Source organism: Protopterus annectens, chromosome 1.part1 (assembly GCF_019279795.1).
Source record: "Protopterus annectens isolate FY-2018-M chromosome 1.part1, PAN1.0, whole genome shotgun sequence".
NCBI classification, from domain to species: Eukaryota; Metazoa; Chordata; order Ceratodontiformes; family Protopteridae; genus Protopterus; species Protopterus annectens.
The window spans coordinates 123,195,593-123,217,279 of NC_056726.1; positions in this window are offsets into that span (position 1 = coordinate 123,195,593).

The window sequence follows — 21,687 nt, forward strand, 5'->3', positions numbered from 1 at the left end:
TTTCATATATCTATTGTTAAAGTGCTCTCATTCACACACATGGATATGATTTACCACTAATCACTTAAAGTAGCTCTGAAAAGACATTTGCACTTCAAAATGCTCTGAATATTTTTATTATTCTGTCCATAATAGTCTACCTATCATGAAGGGGGCATTTTTTTTAATTTTGAGAACTGTTTATAAATTACAGGATACTAGCTGTTACCTACCCTTTATTAATAAACCATTTAGATCTGTTCACTGCTAACTACTTCAGTCACCCACCCTTTAGTAATAAGCCATTTAGATCTCTTCACTACTAACTACTTCATTCACACAAAACAGGGGCTGTTATAATATGAAAACATGTTTTAGGGAATGCTGAAAAAGCTTTCTTTAAACTTACCCTACAGTCTAGGACTCCTTCTCTTCTCTCAATAAATATTTAATAATTCCCTCTTCAAGTCTTTTGCTAACCTATCTCAAAGCAGCATTTTCAGAGCCATTCATACACTACCTTTACTAATACAATAGGCCCCTACTGTTATTTCAAACACTTCCCTCCCCTTATATTTATCATCTGTCTGTTTCAAACATCACTTTAACTTCATTTTCTAATTATTTTCACTTACATTGTTTAGTTATTATTTAAGTTACTTTCCTTTATTTTAATTGTTCATAAAAATCTTAATTCTAAATATTCCAAAATTATGCTTATATATATGTATATATATATATATATATATATATATATATATATATATATATATTGAATCAAAATGTTAACTAAACACACCATCACTCAATAAATATCAGGACACTTTCTTTAGACTTTGATAGTTTATACCTTCCCTATGTGTTCTTAAAATCCAAAATTTCTATCACATTGGAGGATCAGTGTTGAATACACTTTGATTATGACTCAGTCTGTTCTGAAGTGCTGTCTGATAGTTCCATTCGAACTTATCATTGTCTGCCTCTGTGGTGCACAACTTTTCACGGTCATACTTCTTACTTCTTCCATCTCATCATCATAACTGAAGTGCTGTCTGATAGTTCCATTCGAACTTATCATTGTCTGCCTCTGTGGTGCACAACTTTTCACAGCACCTTCCCTTACTTTATCATCTCACACAACTATATCACTTTTTATTCCTTTTATTTACATTATTGTTTCTCTTGTCATTGCTAAAATAGCCAGGTTATATAGCTTGAATCTCTTTTCCTCTTTCTTCTCTATCACACCTAAATAGTTTAATTCAGCTTTTATTCTTCAGTTCTTATTTCTACTTTATCACTTTTCTTCTCATTATGGCCTTCCCGTTGTATTACTATATGACTTTTAACATTCAACTTCATAGCCTAGCTTTCCTAACCCACCCTGTTAAGTCTTCTTGGATTGACATTTTATATGCTTCTGAACAGCACACCCAAAGTTTCCTTCTGGCCTCTTCATTTGGATATATGACCGCATTTATTAACCTCCTTAATTCTGTTTTTTAATGTCAGTGAACTTTTTGTAAGGAATTCACCTCCATATTCTAACATTTATGTTCTGTAGGAGCTCTAAGTCACCTACCTTTAATACAAGATCTGAAGGATTTATCTCTTTTATCTTCGCCTTGCTTAATAACTCATCCACATTTTTGGGATTAGTGCAAGATGACTTTTATTGACTTGCTTCACTTTATTTTTTTCAGAAAATTACCCCTACTTCTTTCCCATACCTTACTGTCCGGTGGTCCATCCAGGTATTCTTTGTTAACCATTCCTTTGATAATGTGTCCTTTCTGATGTTACATCCTTTTGTTATATAATGTATCCAAACTTTCTTCCAGAACTAAACTAAAATCTCTTGAAAATGCCAAGAACAGCACCTGGCAATCCACTCTTCTTTGTTCCTTTGGCAAGCTGAAAAAGAACTCAGAGATAGATACATTAATAGTATAAGAGGAGGTTTACTATGAAATTGTGAATGGAGATGCTTCACAGATGGAACACTCAAAACATGGATCTTCGAATGTCTATCTTACTGAACATCTCCATATCAAAAGTTCATATCAGTGAGTGCGCTGTGTCAGAGATCACAGTACAGTGCAGTTTGGGAAATTCATCCTTTCCTCACTGTAGTGCAACCTCGGAACTGGAATATATAATTTGCAGGGGGTGTGTGGGGTGCCATGTTGTGCAGTGTGTTTGTACTGCTGACAACAAGAACTGTCATTCCTTTTCTGATAGGTGCAGGGGAAATGGTATGTTGAATTATGCTGAATCCATATTACCCAGTTATGTTTGACATTTACACCCTCATAAATGTCAAATTTCGGAAAAACAAATCCACATTTTACTTCAAAATAGAACTGATCGTCAGCATTATGATAATAAATCATAAGAGGATCCTATAGCTCATGATTTCTTATTCATCTTATCTTTCCATATTATCCATTGTCCTATCCCCTTGAAAATCCATTCTTGTGCAATTATTACACAATAACCCAAAATCGGGTGTGGGTCTGTCAGGATTTAACCATGGCTGGTATTGTTTGATCAGAAGGGCATAGCCCACGTGATTGAACAAAGCCAACCACAGGTAAATCCTGATATCCCTACACCCACAAGTGGGTTATTGCTGTTATACAATGACATTATTTAAAAAAGAAATTGCTTACGTCACTTAAATGAGGTATTTATATAATAGCACGGTAGTGTTCTTTAACATTTTTCCTCATACTTCCTCATTTTCTGATGTACTTCTCATATTGCTCATTTGCATGGCACTTACATTTCCACGCTTGCAGAGTACATCAGTATTGTTGAACACAAGCAATGGAGAAAATAGAATGCCTATTACTGTAATTTTTTTTTCTTTGGTTGAAGAATAGCAACGGACAAAAGAGTATCTCCATTGCTGTTTTTTGTGTAAGACAGTAAGACTATGAGGCAAACTCTGGATATTCTGCAAAGATTTGGACAGTTATGAGGTATGAGACTCTATCAAGTTTTATAGAGGGACAGTCCAAAAAAGAGAAGAAAAATCAGATATGTTTCTGTTTATTTATTTTTTTTAAAACATATCTGATTTTTCTTGTTTGCACTGTCACTCCATATTATATTACAATAGAGAAGTCTGGCCTCTGAATGGTACTTTAGCAACCAGACTTTCTTCTGTGGTATGTCCTCCATTTACAACAGTCACACTGGTTGGGCTGTCCAGTCAGCATGCTCAGTTTTGAATAACAATGACCCATCCTTGTATATTTCACCCTAGTGATCAAACCATAACAACCATGGTTAAATCCTGATATACTCACACCCACTTTTGGGTTATTGCTTAATTATACAATAATGAGTCATTGTTATTCAAAAATGAGCAAACTCATTGGACAGCCCCACCAGCATGCACACTGTGGTAACTGCTAGGCATTGTTTAATTCCAAAAGATCATGGGTTTCACTGGACAGCCCCACCAGCGTGCACACTGTGCTAACTGCTAGGCATTGTTTGATTCCAAAGGATCATAGGTTTGCACCAGTGTTGGAGTGATTCAAGCAGTGTCTTCTGTGGCTAAGCAATCCAATCCAGGAATGGCAGTCATTTTCACATTCTCAGCAGCAGCAGGCAGATGTCAGTTTGCCATCACTGACACAGATCTTTTGGAGGGCTCGATTATCCCCTGCTCTCCTTTGCCCTCATGATAAGACTATACCAAATGTGGGTAAATCCTGATATATTCACACCCAATTGTGTGTTATTGATTAAGTAAACAATCAACCATCAACAAACATCCTTTCCCTGTCCTAGGCTTGTGAGTGGTAAAAAGTCTTGTTAACATGAATTTTTCCGAATGTAACTGCTTCCTTTTTTTGAGTTTGTCCATCACCTGCAGACAGACAATATCTGTCTCTTCCCTTTGAATCTTTCACAGAATCATCCTCCTTGCTAAAAAGTGGGCATTGCCACCAACATTCCATGATATCTTTAGTCTTATCACATTCTTATATGTCTTTTTGTCTCCGCTTTCCTTACACTTTCTTGAAGAACCATCTCCCTACCCTATTCATTTCAGAGTCATCATGATGGCTGGATTCAGCCTTGAGTACTTTTCCAGCAACTGTGTCCAGAATAATAACTCTGGTGGCTTAAAGATTTGCAGAAATATGAATGCATTACAATGGTTAAAATGCATTGCCACCCCTACATGGCAGGTGACTTACCTTTTGTGAACCCTTGCAACCAGAACTTAAGAGAGGTGTTGATTAACTGACATATCTTACTGTAATTTACAGATCAAGTGGATCACCTTCCTAGTGTAAACCATTGCTCAGAGCCAAGGTTTTGACTATAGTGAGAATAAATCAATGTATTAATACAATGACATGTACTATGTATGCATCTTAGTTTCATGCATTTGTAGTCAAAGTAAGAAAATAAAAGAGAATATAGGGTACCAGCAAGGAAAGTGAGGAAAACAGCCATAAAAGCACTCTCACCTGTCTCATACAGAACATGCAAATAAGCACGCTCACTACATTTCTTATCAGAATAATCCTAGTAGTGACATCTGCATCAACAATGGGAAAAATATCAGGTTAACTAATTATACTCCAGTTATTTGTAATTCCTATGCCCCCTGTTCACAAAACAATTTATGCAATTAATATTAATGATATTTAAGTAGTGAAACTCTTTTCCATCCTCTACTAAAACAAAACAATTACATATTGCAACGAATCACAAGTTCTTTGGTTTATATTACTTTCCTTCCATGCAGCCATGAATAAAATAAAAGGCAATCAGTAATGAAACAATATCTGTTTAGTTTAGACTCCAAATTAAAAAGACTGATCCTTCACACAGTGTACAGTACTGCCTAAATGGATGGTGAAAACATTCATACTTTTATGATACTCTTATCCAGCTTCCACAGACTCATGATAGATTTGCACTGTTCAGTGATTGTGTCAGATGATGCTAAGAAAATGTCAGACCATTTTAATTCATTAATGCTGCTCATTTGTCAAGCAAAGTTCCAGAGTCGGTGTGAGAAAGACCTCTCCTATAGCCCTGTTTTGTCTATTCCTCATATCATCCAGTACTTGCTACTTCTTACAGTGGTTTCTGTCACCTGCCTTCCTATTTTGTTGAGATGTTTGGAATAATATGTTGTTCTTTCTTGCTCCCCATTTGCTGTTAAGTCCCCAGAAATGGACTCCTTCTCCCTTGTACTTAGATTTTTTTAATATTCCTATGCCAGTTTACATCTCTTTCCTCCTGCCAAGTAGATTTTACTGTTCTTACTAACAACCTTCTCGGTTTTGGTATTTGAGTTGTTGGCTACACCATTTACTTCTGGACATTTTATATGCCATTCCACACATTTTAAAGATAATTCACCTTTAAGTACCATGTACAACTGCTTCTTGGCTCAGTCAATAAAAGCAGTAGTCTATAATGCCTTATGCTGGAATAACTTTTCTCCATAGATTTTCACTTCCATCTTTTGGATATGAAGTCTTTCAAAATGGTTTTGAAGGATGGGAGGGAGGGTATTTACCTGACAGACAGAGAGAAGGATTTCTAGGCTTTAGCAATATGATACGAGTATAGACAATGCCCAGCAGATTTAATAGGAAGTACAATTGGATAATGCACTTCTTCTAACAGTTTTTGACATTTAAACATTTGCAGCCTCAGAGTGAAAACCTTGGGAATAATGCGCTGTGGAAATGAACATTTATCTTCTCAAGAGCACTCATTGATGCTTTTGGATATTGGCTATCATCCATTCTCTCATCTTGGCCTACTGCTTCACATGTAAAATGAATCTTGGTAAAGTGCTTGTAGCCTTTCTGAGGTTTCCTACCCGATTCTCTCTCTCTCTATCTAACTGGGTTCAAATATTATGGTAAATGCATAATATCAAGGACCAGAATCAGTGATCTGACATGGATAATAATCACAGATTTATCCACACAAGAGTGCTTTCCCATTAACAGCATGAGTAAAGCTGTGTGCTGTGAAGAGGAATGAAAGTGCTCAGCTGTGAAATGCATGACATCCTTAATAAGAAGCTCAAACATTGGACATAACTCTTTATAATTAACCAGCTCTGTCATCTCTTTACCTCACACATTAATACATCTGAATATATTTTTCACATATTTTATTTTATTTACATTTGTTTATTAGGGAAGTCTGACTGGGCTACTATGCCAGTTCACATTGTTGTACAATTAAAAAAATAAAATAAAAATAAAATATTTATGTAAGTAAAGATGTATGTTGCAGCTAATACTGTCATCTACAAACAGTGGAAAGTGATAGCTTTCAGTATGTAAATGGTACTCATTTTGATTTGGGCAAAAGAAATACAAAACATGTATGAAAAATCATAACCTTGTTTGCAAAATATTAAGGAAGAATGTTTAATCAGCTATAGTAAAAACACAAAGTAAGCATTTCAGAAATGCAGAAGGAGGAGACAGTGACACAGTTTAATTTCTCCAAGTCTTTTGGGTTTCTAATACCATGATGGGAATGAACCCTATTCCTAAGTCAAAGTATGACTAAAGTTCATGAAATTAATATTGAAACAATACTAACTCCAGGTACATTTAGTATTGTTTCAATATTTGTTGTTAGCCAAAAGTGGTCTTTGCAGCACCCGCAATGTACTCAGAATTTACTCCTGCAATTCATATGGAGTTACATGTATCAGTGGCATATCTAAATATGACTGTAAATTCTTTTTTTATGAGACCCATTGCTCTGACTGTTATTGGAACTGTCTGGGTATACTTGTTCCACATTGCCATAATTTCTGCCTTCAAATCCTGGTATTTTTGACTTTGTATCTCTCTGCATGTAAGACACCATAGTCACCTGGTGACTTCACAGTATCAGAACTCTCTTTCTTTCTTATGTCCATGTTTCTTCTTTATACCTTCCAAAAATCTCTAGATTTTGTTCTTTATATTTTTACACCTCCACAGTTGCTTCTCTTTCCAAACAGCCAATGTTTCTTGGTCTATATGATGGTTTCATTAATCTGTAATATTAATGAACGCAAATTTGCATTTAAAGCTTTGGACAGTTTTTTCTTTTGCAAGTATTTTTCTTTCCTATAATTTCTGCCCTAATCTTTTTGTATAAATTCAACCTGGAAATTCTGTTTTTTCTTTTTTGCCTAATAGTAACACTACATAATTTCTTTCTTATCCTCAGTATTCCACTCTATTAACTTTATGGCTCTATTTTAGCCTGACAGTTGTTGTGCATTTTGTGAACTGCTATTTTGCTGTTTCCTTCTACAATGGGAAGGGGGGTATCCTCCCGTCAGCCTGTCCTAACCCCATTGTAGGAATGAGGATTCTACACTGCCATTTTCCAGTCCTGGCACCAGTGTGCCCACCAGGATTGGGCACTTTTTTTGTCATGGGACTTGTGCACCCAGCTGTCTTTTTTTATTTTTAACCTACTTCTGTCCATGATATACACTATATAAAACACAGACTATATATCAAATGTCTTCTTGGTGAGGTTTTGTAAAAACAGGATCCACCATGTGAAGGTGCTTACCAAAACTTGAGGATGAATTCAGTTCCTGAATTTAGTTCCAACAATACTTACCCCCTTTGCTTGCTGATTTTATCATCTCTTCATCCAGCAAATAAATGTGTAAAACAGGGGAGACATACAGGAGCTGGAGTCTGTGAGAAAGGGCTTTGCACAATATAGCAGGTGAGATAGTATAACCTAAGAGGTATCTGCAATAAGAGGTAAAACGAGTGAAGGAGTGCATGGTATAAATAGAAAAGCTACAGTGTGCTGGAATGAAAAGGATTGGTGGGTTGCTACATAGAAAAATAAGAGTAATAAGGAAAGGTGGTAGAAGGTGCAGGTGACTATGGCTAGAGAACTTAAGTAGATGCAGAAAGCAGTAACTATCTGTGGTTAAAACAGGTGTAGGTAGTGAGGCTACAATGTCATAGGCAATAGTTGTATGATATTTGTAAGAAGAAAATATCACAAATATGGCATGAAAAGAAAAGCAATTTTATCCAGATGAGGAGGGGCACTAGCATTGCCACATGTTGTTTAGTTTTTGTTTATTTATTTTTTAAAGGGTCTTATATTTTCTACATGCTATATGGGTAGCTGTGTAGAGTTCCACAGCTAGGATACAGATGTTAGAATATAAGGCTTTCCCTGTTAGTTCACGCATTTTAGAGGTGGTGATATATTTGTTTTTTGAGTATGGCTTGTCTGTTGGGAAAGTATCACTGCAGATTATATTTTAGAGAAAGACATTTGACAGCTATAGCAGCTTCTGTTAGCTAACATGTTGTGGTACTTGTAATCAGTCATGTTGTTTAAGAGCTGTGCAGAAATGTGCTTTGTTTAATGGGTTGATATTAAATTTAATTATTATAATATTGTAATATGTATGATATATGGCAGCATGTAATTGTGTGAAAGCAGTGGCAACATAGAAGAGTTGGGATGTGTGAGAAGGTCTTTGCACAATACAGCATTTACAATACAGTATTTTTTAAAGGGTCTTATATTTTCTACATGCTATATGGGTAGCTGTGTAGATTTCCACAGCTAGGATACAGACGTTAGAATATAAGGCTTTCCCTGTTAGTTCATGCATTTTAGAGGTGGTGATATATTTGTTTTTTGAGTATGGCTTGTCTGTTGGGAAAGTATCACTGCAGATTATGTTTTAAAGAAAGACATTTGACAGCTATAGCAGCTTCTGTTAGCTAACATGTTGTGGTACTTGTAATCAGTCATGTTGTTTAAGAGCTGTGCAGAAATGTGCTTTGTTTAATGGGTTGATATTAAATTTAATTATTATAATATTGTAATATGTATGATATATGGCAGCATGTAATTGTGTGAAAGCAGTGGCAACATAGAAGAGTTGGGATGTGTGAGAAGGTCTTTGCACAATACAGCAGGTGAAGCTTCTTAGTGTTTTGGTGACTTGAAAGAAGAGTTCAAATTTTAGGTTTTGTCAATTATGACTTCTAGCAATTCTGCATGGCTGACTAGCTCAGTGCCAGCATTGTTGGCTGATGCAATGATGAATTATTCTTTGTTTTAAGAATGGTTCCTACAGCTGACTAGAATCAGTTTAGAGTTTTGGGGAAAATTCACTACTGGGACTTGAGAGTTCACTAGTCAGGATTCTATTGTAGAGAAAGAGTGCTGAGTTTTGAGTTATAATTCCTCTAGAATAAGGCCAAAGCAGTTAAAGGAGGCAGTAGTAGTGGTTGTAGAGGGAGGTTTGACAGTTTTGAGAGGTTTTGTAATAGGGGTTGATGGGGACTGTATTGAATGTATTGGGTAGATCTAGAGACTGTGTATTGATCAAATTATCGACATTTCTGTGTCAGTTAGCGATGTTAAGAACATTTATCAGGACAGTGACAGTACTCTGCTTAAGGCAGAATCCATGTTGTATTGGAGAGAACAAGTTGTCACAAAGAAATGAGTGTACACGTTTCAGGGATTTTGGAGAATGGCGGGAGAATTGTGATGGGTCTTTATTTAGTTAGCTCAGTTGAAAATGAATCCTTCTTTGTGTAAATGCAGAATATAAGATGCTTTCAGATCTGTCAGACATAAGTTTCTGTATGGATCTATTTACAAGTATGGACACAGAGTATGTTAGGGCACTAAACATGAGTTTTATATATTCACCTGGAATACTACTTACAGCTGTTATTGCTGTTGTCTTGATGCTCTGGAGGTATTTTTGATTGCTGAGGTAGAGATAGGTTCGAGTGACAAACATCTGGTGTGGTAGAGTTCTAAATAGGGATGCATTACTGTTTGAGAGGGTGGCCGATTGTTGATATTGCTCTTTCTATAAAGTGTGCATTGAACGTAAAGCTGTGATATTATTAGTGTGTGTTCTGGATGAGTTTGTTTAGGATACCTTCTCTGGCTTTAGAATTTAAGGCTGCCCAGAATTTGATTGGATGTTTCTGCTACAATGTCTGCCATTTGAGCTTATATTGGTTCTTATCACATCTGATGTGTAATTTTAGTTGATTTCTTAGCTGTTGACATTTTTGCTATTGTTACTTGCGTGTAGTAAAGTACTATCTTTTCCATGTTTGGTACTTTTCCATTAACGGGACAACAGCTTTTTTTGGCCTTGTTATAATGGTGTCTTTGTTGTCAGGTATAGGGACTAGCTGTTGCTATCTCTCATTAGTTGTTTGGTTTGCCTTGTAAATCAAGGGTCTGGATCAGCTTTTAAAAGACTTTTTTTCTGAGTCAGGCTTGTTCATTTAGTATGCCCTGGAAAGATGTATTAAATTACAGTAAGGCTGTGGTTAGAGCTTGGCAATGTACAATATTCCAGTTAATGTGCTTTAATGTGGAAATTAAAATATCCTTGTTGAATTTGGTCAGACTTCAAACCAGGTTAAAGTGTTGTATTAGTGGGGAGTATGTGTGTAGCCTGATGGCAAAGGTAGGATGGTGATCCCTGAGTCTGTCTCTTATGATGCTAGACTCTGTGGTGTTTTTAGGGTAGTATGTTGTGATCCATTGAATATTAGATGAGATATATGAAGATTTATTATATCTACTACATAGTGCAATAAGTTAAGTAAACTTAAAATAATGTACTAAAGGGCTTAAGCAGTCATTATTTGTGGAATGCCAATTAATGTTAAAACCCCCATAATGATAGTTTCATCAGATGATGCTATGAAACTGATTCAGTTTCACTTAACCATGCTACTACCCAGCTTATCCTCTATATTTTTCCAGATACAGGGCCACCTTTCATCCTACCATGACTCTATAATAGATCTCAACATCTCTCCAACTCTGTCCCACCACCATTCCTCTTCCCTATACTCTCCATACATGGAAGCAAACCTATTTAATGATGCCACTCACTGAATATAGACTGATTAATGCCATTTAAACTCAAACCTACAAAATGAAGTGGAAAAATACTCTACAAAAATATCAGTAATTCCCCAGTATATTAAACATCCATTTAGGAGGAGACATTCCCCCTAATCCTATCCCCACCTGTCACAGTGAGCATTGCTCTTCCACACACTACTCTAACCCTACAACGGTCAACCATCAATACCGATAATCTAACTTCTGCTGTGATAAATTTTAGAAGCATAAGAAATAAAATTGCTGAACTACATGCCTGGATTACCCAACATAAGTCTAATATTCTTGCTGCAATGGAAACTTGGCTTAAACCAAACATAAACAAGTCGAAAATTATACCTTCCAGCTATAATATCATCCATAATGACTGTATAAAGAGGAAAGGTGGTGGTATTGCTTTAATATTTCCCAACAACTACTATGTTTCCCCATACAACAAATTAGTACCAAAATTCAGTTCAGCAGAGCTTCTTATTGCTTTCCTGGAATTAAACAATTACAAACAAATATGTATTACTGTTCTTTACAGCCACCCTGGTGACAATACGGCTATAATGGAAGATATCCTGCTTTGGATATCCATAACAATTCCACAAGAAATTATCCTACTAGGCAATGTGAATGTCATTTGGTTGGACATAAATTCTAAAGCTCCTACATCCAGCATGAACATATTTGGTTTCACACAACTACAGTAATTAATAGTCCCACACATTATAGCAAGACATCAAGTTCCCTATTAGACAATCTTTGTATCAGATCCTAGTAAATACACAACCTCAGGTTCAATGTTAGACTCTCTCAGTGATCATCTCTGAATCTATACAACCAGACATCTCACACATCCACTTAAACAGCATGTTTATAAAACAATATACAAACTTTCCAAGTTTAACCCAGAAATGTTCATTACTAACCTATCATCTATTAACTGGAACTTCCTAAAAATACCCCCCTTATTTGATGCTGTAAATGAATTCAATGCAACTTTTCTGAATATCTTAAATAGCCTTGTACCTCCTCGTCAGATGAGACTAAAACAAATAATGCAATCTGGTCATCCAAAAAGAGTAGAATGCTATTACAGGACACAGAAAAAACATGGAAAGAATGGCAAAAATATAATTAATGCAATATCTTGAAAACTTCAGAATGCTTTGTGATTGTACTAAAAGTGAATTAATGAAGACAAAACTATACTATACTATAATAACTTTCAGAATAATAGTAAACACTATCCTAAACAATTCGGGACAGCCATTAAAGAAATTTTGCATCATGGCCTTAAAATCATCCCAAAGATTTCTCCAATAAATGATCACTCAAAACCACAATACAATTTAAATCTTATTTCTTAGATAGGATAGCATCTCTAACCAAGGATTCCTCAACATCTAATCCTACTTCTGTCCCACAGCCATGTATCACCACATCCCATTTCACCTCCAAATCTGTGCCCACATCCTATGTAAAACTACACTTAAAAAAATTGAAACCATGCTCTACTTCAGCTGATGCCCTTCCAAGTGAGTATCTTAAAATAGCAGCCAGTGGCATTGCCAGTCCTGTCTCAATCCTTATAAATAGGACAGTCCAGGAATCATACTTTCCCTTTCGCTGGAAAAAGTCATACATTATCCCTCTGCACAGAGGTGGAAATTCAACAAGCATTACTAAATTTAGTCCTATAGCAATCTTATTTCTCCCACTCCAAAATACTCGAAAAATGTATTCAAAAATAATTGCTAAACTATCTCCTGCAGAAAGAACTCCTATCCCACACACTGTATGACTTCTGTTCTTCCCATAGTACTAACACTGCACTTCTAACCTATATGGATACTGTCAATAAAGCTAGTGATAACTGAAAACTAGTCTAATTCTTATTTCTAAACTTGTCTAAAGCCTTCAACACAGTTTATCACAGCAAACGTCTACTTCAAATGTGTTCATTAGGTCTGTCTCAGCCCACTCTTTTAGGGTTCAAAAGCTACTTCTCCAATAGGCATCAGCCAGTAAAATGGCACTCCACACTTTCTCAATACCTCCTAGTCACCACCGGTGTACCACAAGACTATATCTTTGATCCCCTCCTGTTTTACATTCTCAGCAACACCCTCCACATATCCACACAATAGGCCTCCCTAATACTGTACGCAGATGACTCCACACCCGATTGCACATTTGACAACATGACACACCCCCAGAAATTACCCAAGAAGCCTTAACAGCAACTAAGACATAACTTTGTAACTCACAACTCATCTAAACCCTAAAAAAAAGAGAGATAGTTAGCTTAGTAGTAGTCCATGGGAATTTGGGCAGTGGGATTTAGAGCACTTGCCAACATAAGTGAGAGACAGCAGACAAGTGTGTCATGAGCTAATGTTATGGGAAAACTTGTACTAAACCTGACTTTACTTTGAGACTGGCATCTCTTTGTTTCAGTTTGGTTTCTTGTAATAATACTATTTCACTATCTTTGCATCACTCGTTTCCCTTTAATCTGATTAAAAAGACCTCTGATGTTCTTTGTGACTATCTGTAACCTCTCTTCTAAATTCAACTCTCTGGTTTGTGAATTACTTCACTTGTTTCATTTACTCACACACACACACACACACACACACACACACACACACACACACACACACACACACACACACACACACACACTTAAGGTCATTACAAGCCCTCCCATCTCTATTGTGGAATCCAGTCTCTCTCCTTAAAGCTGGGATCAGTAACACCATGGATATCTACCTACCTATAATTCAGATTTACTGATCCTGGTGGCTTATTTATGGCTGGTAGAACAGGGCATTACTGCATTTGTAAGCTTACAACTTCCCAGTCCCTTCCATTGATTGCTTTCTTGAAACTGAGTATGTCACCCGCCAAATAAAGCATTAAATTACTCCAGAGCCCAGCTGAGGCAGTATCTCATTCAACAATTGCCTAACAGTGTATTTGATGCCACTTTAATTGTTATAAATCAAGTAACTAGATGGCTATTTATATTGAAAAAAGTATAAGATCAGCCTAAACAGTTATTAAAATGTCTAAATAGCTAAAAAATGTTAGCTGATAAAACAAAAGATTCAGAATATAGGTTGGTATATAATATAGATTGGTGTGTGTGTGTGTGTGTGTGTGTGTGTGTGTGTGTGTGTGTGTGTGTGTGTGTGTGTGTGTGTGTGTGTGTTGTGAGTGTGTGTAGTCTTACTACTCACTCAGCTTAAGCTAATTTGTTTCCAAATTAATTTACCTCATTTTTGCTTCAGCCTAATTTAAGAACAAATATTAATGTGTACGATACAGGAATTATTTGGAATGTTATTGATGTCTGATTAGATTATATTTTCGCTTACACAGCTGAGCTGTATTTTTCAGCAATAAGTTAGTATTTAGTGTCGTTAGCTAGATACCATGTTATGCTATAGAGTTGTAAGTATGATTATATCGACTTTAAATACTATAATATGCTTTTATCTAGTTGTATTAGTTATCGAACAGAGTACTCCTTACTAATATCTCACAAAGCAGAAGTAAATGGAGGTTCCACTGTCATTGAATCTGTTGTTTCATTAGCAGCTATATAAGGATATAAAGTATATGAAATCATTGTTATAATTCCATAGTTATTCCATATTAATCTGATAGTAATGATTGAACTGTGATCTTACAAAACTCAATAAATAAATGTATACAACATTTGATAACTCTGTTAAATACCTGTATATACTGTAAAATGGTTGGTTTCACATTCTGCAGTATAATGCACTCTACCATATGTCTGTATGCCTTCTTGTTCATCTTGTTTCTTTATGTGTATGGTTTCAACACAGACCGTGAAGCAGGCATCCTCAGATTACCTGCATAATAGCATTACTGTTACATTGCAATTAACATTCCAATAAACATTTATACTCCTTGTCACGGTTTCCTCCCACATCCCTAAGACATGCAGTAGGTGGATTGGATACTCTAAATTGGACCTAGGTGCGAGTGTGTGCATATGTGTGCCTTCTGTGGAAGGTTGAGCGCCGGGCTGGCAACTCGACACTGTAAAATTCCACTGCCAATCATGAGTGGACAACTGATCCGCTGTGCCGACCCCTGACCGGGAAAAGCCAAAAGGAGAAGAAGAAGAAGACTCCTAGTCACATTAATACTGTTGATGACATGTGTCTACTACACTGATTAATTGTCTTAATACTCTGTATATAAAAAGTCAATAAAGTAAGGTCGCTTTTGATCATTAAGTGTACACAGAGCAGAAAAAAAAACTTTATACAAGCATAATTGCAGTTATATTTACTTAAGCAATAGACCAGTTAGTGCTATCAGCTTCTACTTTGTTCTATTTTATGTTCCTTCTGAGGAACCACAGTCTCAATCAGAAATGTGTTCATTTACATGTCTTCGACCAGCAATAGTCATTCTAAGATTCAGAATCTATCTCTCATTCAACCCTCCATCTGTCTTTAATTTTCTTTCAAATGTTCCTCTCCTTGGGTGCAGGTCTTTGGTTGATGGGTCTGTCCATTTCTCAGGTCAGAATTGCATGCCATTGAAAGTCCATACCACTTTGGAAAGGATCTAATATTATTACAGTTGCCTTTCCTTTCAACAATAGTATTTAACACCTTTTTCCCTATTTCTTGGCAGGACATAGCAGACTTCTAGGTTCCCATTTTCTTATATTCCTCTTACCTTTTCATGCCTCTAATACTTCTAAACAATCCAGATTTTTGCAGAATATCGAGATTTTTGTCTCATAATTTTGGCCTATTCCTCATAAAATTTGTAGCTTTCTGGCAAATCACTGAGGATTGAAATAACTAAATAATGTCATACATTTGAGTTTCAGACTTCATTTCTTTCAGAAAATGCATGCTAAGACAAATTCTCTTATTCTAGCAACTTTAAAAGTCTATAAGAGCAATATATATATAATCTGTCCCTATTCTGGGGCCTTTGTCCCCTATTATTTTAGGCTTTGTCCAGATTTCCTGTGCTAAGACATTGAGAGGTATGATGCCTCCCATTTCATTTCTTTGAGCAATATAATATTCTAAAGTTCCCCCCAAGCGCCACCTTCCTGTCATAGCCACTCCCTTCTTAAAAAATTCCAGGCCTCTATTTTTCAGTAAATTTCTACACTTTCCCCTCCAATAAGACTGACAATGTAGCTGGAAGCAGTATAACAGCTAAAGTAACATGTGACTGAAAAAGCCTTTTACTGACTCCCAGTCTTTCCATATTTTATACAGTGCATGTGAAAAGTCCTCCATAAATTTTATCTGGCTGTTGTGCCAGGATAGGCCCCCAGGTCTGCAGCTATAGTTTACCAGCCATTCCCTTGCAGTATATTACTCTAATGCCATTAACACTTGCTACAAGGAAGATGTATTGGCAGTACATCTGTCAACACAATGAATCCTAATGATTGCCAGTGATAGTTCAGCAGGAAAATTGTTTTTGGTTCTAATTAAATTGCTTACCCAGTCTGCTAACTCTTCTGCTGGGACCAATTCAGAGATTCCAAGAATTCTGACATTCTGTCTCTATAATTTGTTTTTTAGAGTGTTGGCTTTATCTTGAAGCTCTGCACGTTTCTGTTCAAAAACTTGGCCCTGTCTATTAGCACTCACATTTTGTCATGTTGCAGTACACTTTGTCTTGATGAAGGATTGCTTCTTGTAGAAGATGCCATTTGGTGGAAGGCTGCGGTGTCTGTAATCAGCATTGTTAAGTTTTCAAATAAGATGATGAGTTTTTCTTCCTGGTCTGAGAATGCAGCGGGGAATCCATCATTGTCTATTAAAACCACTCTCTCACTCATTGAAAATTAACAGGACCATAATAGTAAAAAATATGTGATTTAGCCAGCTTTCCTATGGAACCACAAAACTATGCATCCATCTTTAGCCTGAGTTAGCCACAAACCCCCAGGCCAACCCCACTCTTGCTGATATTGTATGTTGGTAGGTAGGGTGAAATATATTTGGATTGTGGACATGAAACCGTAGTCAATTATTGCTCCTAATTTGCAATCAGTCATTCCAACTCAGTCTACCCCATATGACTAACAATCTCTCCCTCCTCCCCACCACACACTGTCAAAGACTCAGCTGTTAATTAAATTCAGGTTACCTTGCTGATAGTCAGAAAGTTATCCCTCTATTCCACAAGCACCACCTATCTCTAGTATGACAATGTTATTGGCGTGAGTCATGGCTGAAAAGTGTTTTTAGTCAAACTAACACAATTTACAAAAACAACAAAGAAATAAAAGTCCTTGGGTAGCTCTGATAGTATCATATTGCCTACTAAAACTTCTTCCAGTATATAAACAAAGATTTCATAAAATGTTACTAGTTAAATAGACACACTATTCCTTTTATAAAGTCCTCTTGATGTAATAAATGTTATTGTAGAAAAGTTGTCAAAACTCTCTTAACACATTTTCCTCATGAAGGAATTCATAAAAAACAGAATCCTAATTCTCAGCTTTGGTACTGTCTCCTGTTTTCAACTTCAGTAGTACAATATCAGTTGTATATGTATTTGTCACAGAAATTAAATTCAATGATTTATGAAATAATAACACAAGAGCTGGAATAGTTGATTTACATATATTTCCTAAAAGCAGTCCATATCTATTGTTAGGTCCTCTGCAATATTTTTCTTATATGCTTTTATCTTTAGTAACTGGCAGTTGCATGGCATCACCATCATTCATAGGATTCATAGGATGATTCATAGGATGATACTAGGCTATTGGCCTGGAGGCCCTTATAAGCCTAGCCAAGAATTTCGTCCATGTTCCCTCAAAGTCAGCACCTATTTCCCCTGTCCAGCAGGGACACAGGTGGGATCCCAGGGGTATGTTTTCTGTTTCTCATCCAGTTGTCCGGGTTCCTCTTAAAGAGTGCTAGAGAGTACTCTGCTTGACATGGAGAGGGAGTCTATTCCACAGATGTGGGAATGTTTGGGACACAAATCTATCCTGCCAACAAGTTTTATTAACGTCACAGACCAAGTTAAGGCCTTGCGTGTAGGTTGTGTGAGTGGAGTTTGTCTTACGGATATGCGGCAACTCCATCAAGGCTGGATCTGAAATAGCCTTGTATGCCAGACACAGGTCAGGGATCATACAGTATCTCTAAGCAGGAAGTACATCTGCTTTATATAAATGTTCCACCAAATTATGCAAAACTGTACTTGCCACTTCCATTGGCTCCTTCAAAATTTTCCAGCATTGCTTAACTCTGTGCTTCACATGTAAGAATAAAAATGCTGGGATTGCTCTTACCATTTCCTCTTGCACAACATTCCTATAAGCTCATTTAATTTTAACTACTTTGTGAATGGTCTTTTCATCCTTTTGATATCACACAACATTAAGCTCTTTAGGATGCCATGTAAGGAACCTTTATCAGTGCTTTCTTAAAATGCAGTTTCAACATGGATTTATTCTGCAATACTTAATTTCTAGCCTTAAACACATTTATCAAATATTCACATTTTAAACAACGACATAGGTATATAGTAAGTTTTTACTATTTCCAGGCATTATACATGTCATTTTCTCCAACATTACATAAATTGCTCAGCTTATTTATTTAAACTTCACTTCTCTTCTTGAATATTATTCTACATGTACTGCTCTCGCAAATGTAATTTACATCTATATAATTTGTACATTCCCTTTTATAAAGCTCCTACTTCCAGTTCTTTTATCTCTTTTACAATATTCAGTACTTCAGTTTGATTTCTAGAGAACATAGTTGTCATTTAGCTTTTACATTGTGTTACAAATTATGTTCTGTCCTTCTTCAGTAATTGTATCTCCAAACTTTAAGGAGACCATTCAATGCAATCAATGAGTTAACTAATGTTGCTGTAATTAGGCTTGAATGGTTACAGTTTAAGATATATATTATATTTTTTAATTTGTTTTTATCAAGCAAAAATACATTCACATGCCATTATCATGCATGCTGCACCTTTCTTCCCACCAGCAGATAGCTGCATCCACTTTCTGTTTTCACCCAAGACTGCTCTGCAAGCCCATTTATACAGAGCTTTTCATGTTTATCCAATTCTCTGTTGCTAGAGTGAATACTCCCCCTTCCCTTCTTTCCTAATCTTGTCAAGATTGTTGCCATATTCTGCCTATATCTATGAATGTCTTGTAAGTCTTCTTCTGATACCCTTTGTCCCTTTTCCAGTTCTTTGTGATAATAATTTTGATCACAGTTTCATAGGTTCATATGTGTATACTAGGCTAACTTCCATTGGGACTATATAAGTCTAGCCAAGCATCACAGCACTGTGTCCCACAAGTTTATGTGCCTTACAGGTTATTTTAAGAAGTATATGGAAGCCAGGGCAAGATTAATAGGCTGTCTCTATCCATTAGAGATGCCATGTGTTAGCCCAGGGTTTATTTCTGATTTCCCATCCACTGGAGCAGGTTTTTCTTGAATAGGGTTAGGGAAGAGCTCTGCTTCACATGGATATAAAGCCAGTTCCATAGTGGGGGAGTTCTCCGAGACACATACCTGTCTCCAACATGTCCTATTTATGTCACAAGCAGTTTAAATTCCTAGAGTGTGTAATTATGAAGATAATCATTTTGCAGATATTAAAAAAAGGTCCATCAGAGTATGATCCAAGGATACTTTATATTCCAGGCATAGATCACCTGTCAACAGTCTGTAGGAAACAGACTATAAAGATATGGCTTTGAAATCATCTGCAAAGGACATGTTGTGTGCACCCTGTATTCATTTTGTGAGGGACCTCTGTGGATGTCCCACTTATTGCATGTGCCTGGTCAGGTGCATACCAACGGGGGAGTTGTACTCAATAATGGGCCTGATGAGATCCAAATACAGTGGAACGATGACATCTTTGTACCCAGATGCCATGCCCTTGCTTATAAGTTGAGCAACATAGAATGATTTCCTTTCTACCTGAGACACATTTGGGTTGCACATCAGTTTTCTATATACATACATATACACCCAGATCTCTGACTATTGGTTAAACTCTTGAGGGAATGTTATTGATGAGGTAATTTCCTAGGGTGACTGATTTCCAAATGGGTACTATTATACATTTCTCAGACTGAGTTTTATACCTTGGCTTTGGAACCAGTCATTAGTTTGCATTAGTCCTTCTTGTACGATGTTAATGTCTTGGGGGGGGGGGGGTGTTCTATGACAGCTACTAAGTTGCAGTCATCTACAGTCTTAGACAGCCAGAGGCCTTTGACATTAGTCTTGACTTCCAAGAAGTAGATGTTGAAAAGGAACAGACCCAGCACAGAGCCCTAAGGGTCTCCACTACTGACTGCCTCTTTGTGGATGTGGTCTCCTCTATCCTAACTTCCTGGGTCCTATTTAAGAGCCAGCTGGCTGTCCAGTGTGTAGCATAGGGGTTTATGCCTATATCCTTGAGTTTGTTTACAATGTTCAAGTGGGGTATTGTATCAAATGCCATACTCAAGTCAAGACAGACAGTATGCACTGTTTAGTCCTTAACCATCGCATTGGTGACTTTCTCAAAGAAGTCCACCAGCCTGAATAAGCATGAGTGCCCTTGACAAAACTAAACTGGGTGTTGGTGTAGCACGGTATTGTTATACTTTTTCTTTGCTGTTAAATGACCGTCTTCTTCCCTCCTGTTTTCTTATTAGATCTGTCTCTCCTTTTACATCACATCCTTTCCATTTCTCCTGTCGATTGCCTTCTAAGATTTTCCACTAAGTGTTTTACCATGATAACTTTTCAAGGCTTTGCATTTGTGATTTGTCAGACTTATGGGACTGCAGTTTCCAGGGTCCATTAATGACATGCCCTTGTTCATTGAGATGACTACTGCAGTTCTCTATTCATATGGCAAAAAGCCTGTCTGGAGGCTATGATTAAACAGTGACTTCGGTGGTCCAGATAGATCAAAATCATATTAGAAGCTCTTTTATTGCTCTCTCACATTTCTTCCTGACATTTTCCCAACAGTGTCTGTCTCACTGTCTTTTCTTATGTTCCCCTGTCTCTTTCAGTGCCTCTCTAACATGCATTATTTTGAAACTCAGGATATATGTGGAAGTCCCCATTCCTTTGTCTTTCTTGCCTGTCTTTATTTTTCCTCATCCTCCTCCCAATTTTCCTTTATATTGAGTACTCAAGCTCTTTCTGCAGGCTCTTCAGTTTTCTGCTTGTGAGTGTACTTGAATGTTGCTCAGCATATGAAATATTAATGTGAGTACTATCATTCTGACTACATTTACCCTCCCCATTACTTTGATGCTCACCTTCCCTCCTTTCTCTAGTGTAGTTTTCATTTTTCTTCTAATTCACTGCATTTTTTTCTCTATAGTCTCTTTTTAATGGACCCCACATACAGCTTGAAGTATCTGAGAAATTCTGTCTCTTTCATTTAATCCGCCTCTCCTTTCCCCTTCCTTTCCTTCTGCTACTCTAAATAACGATGTATTTTTCTTATTGCTGTCCAGGCCTGAAATTTTTGAAAGATCTTAAAACTGTAGTTATTGCTGCTAGACCTGCCTTCATATACTCATACAAAAATTAACAGTCATCTGCATATATCAGGAATTTGGGGTCTACCCCCAGCATTCTCTTCAGACCATCCAGTTTGCCTCCAATCCAAACTGCTAGTTCTATCATGAATGTCAATAGTCCAGGTGATAGTAAGCACCCCTGGTTCATTTCTCTGCTCAAACAGATACTC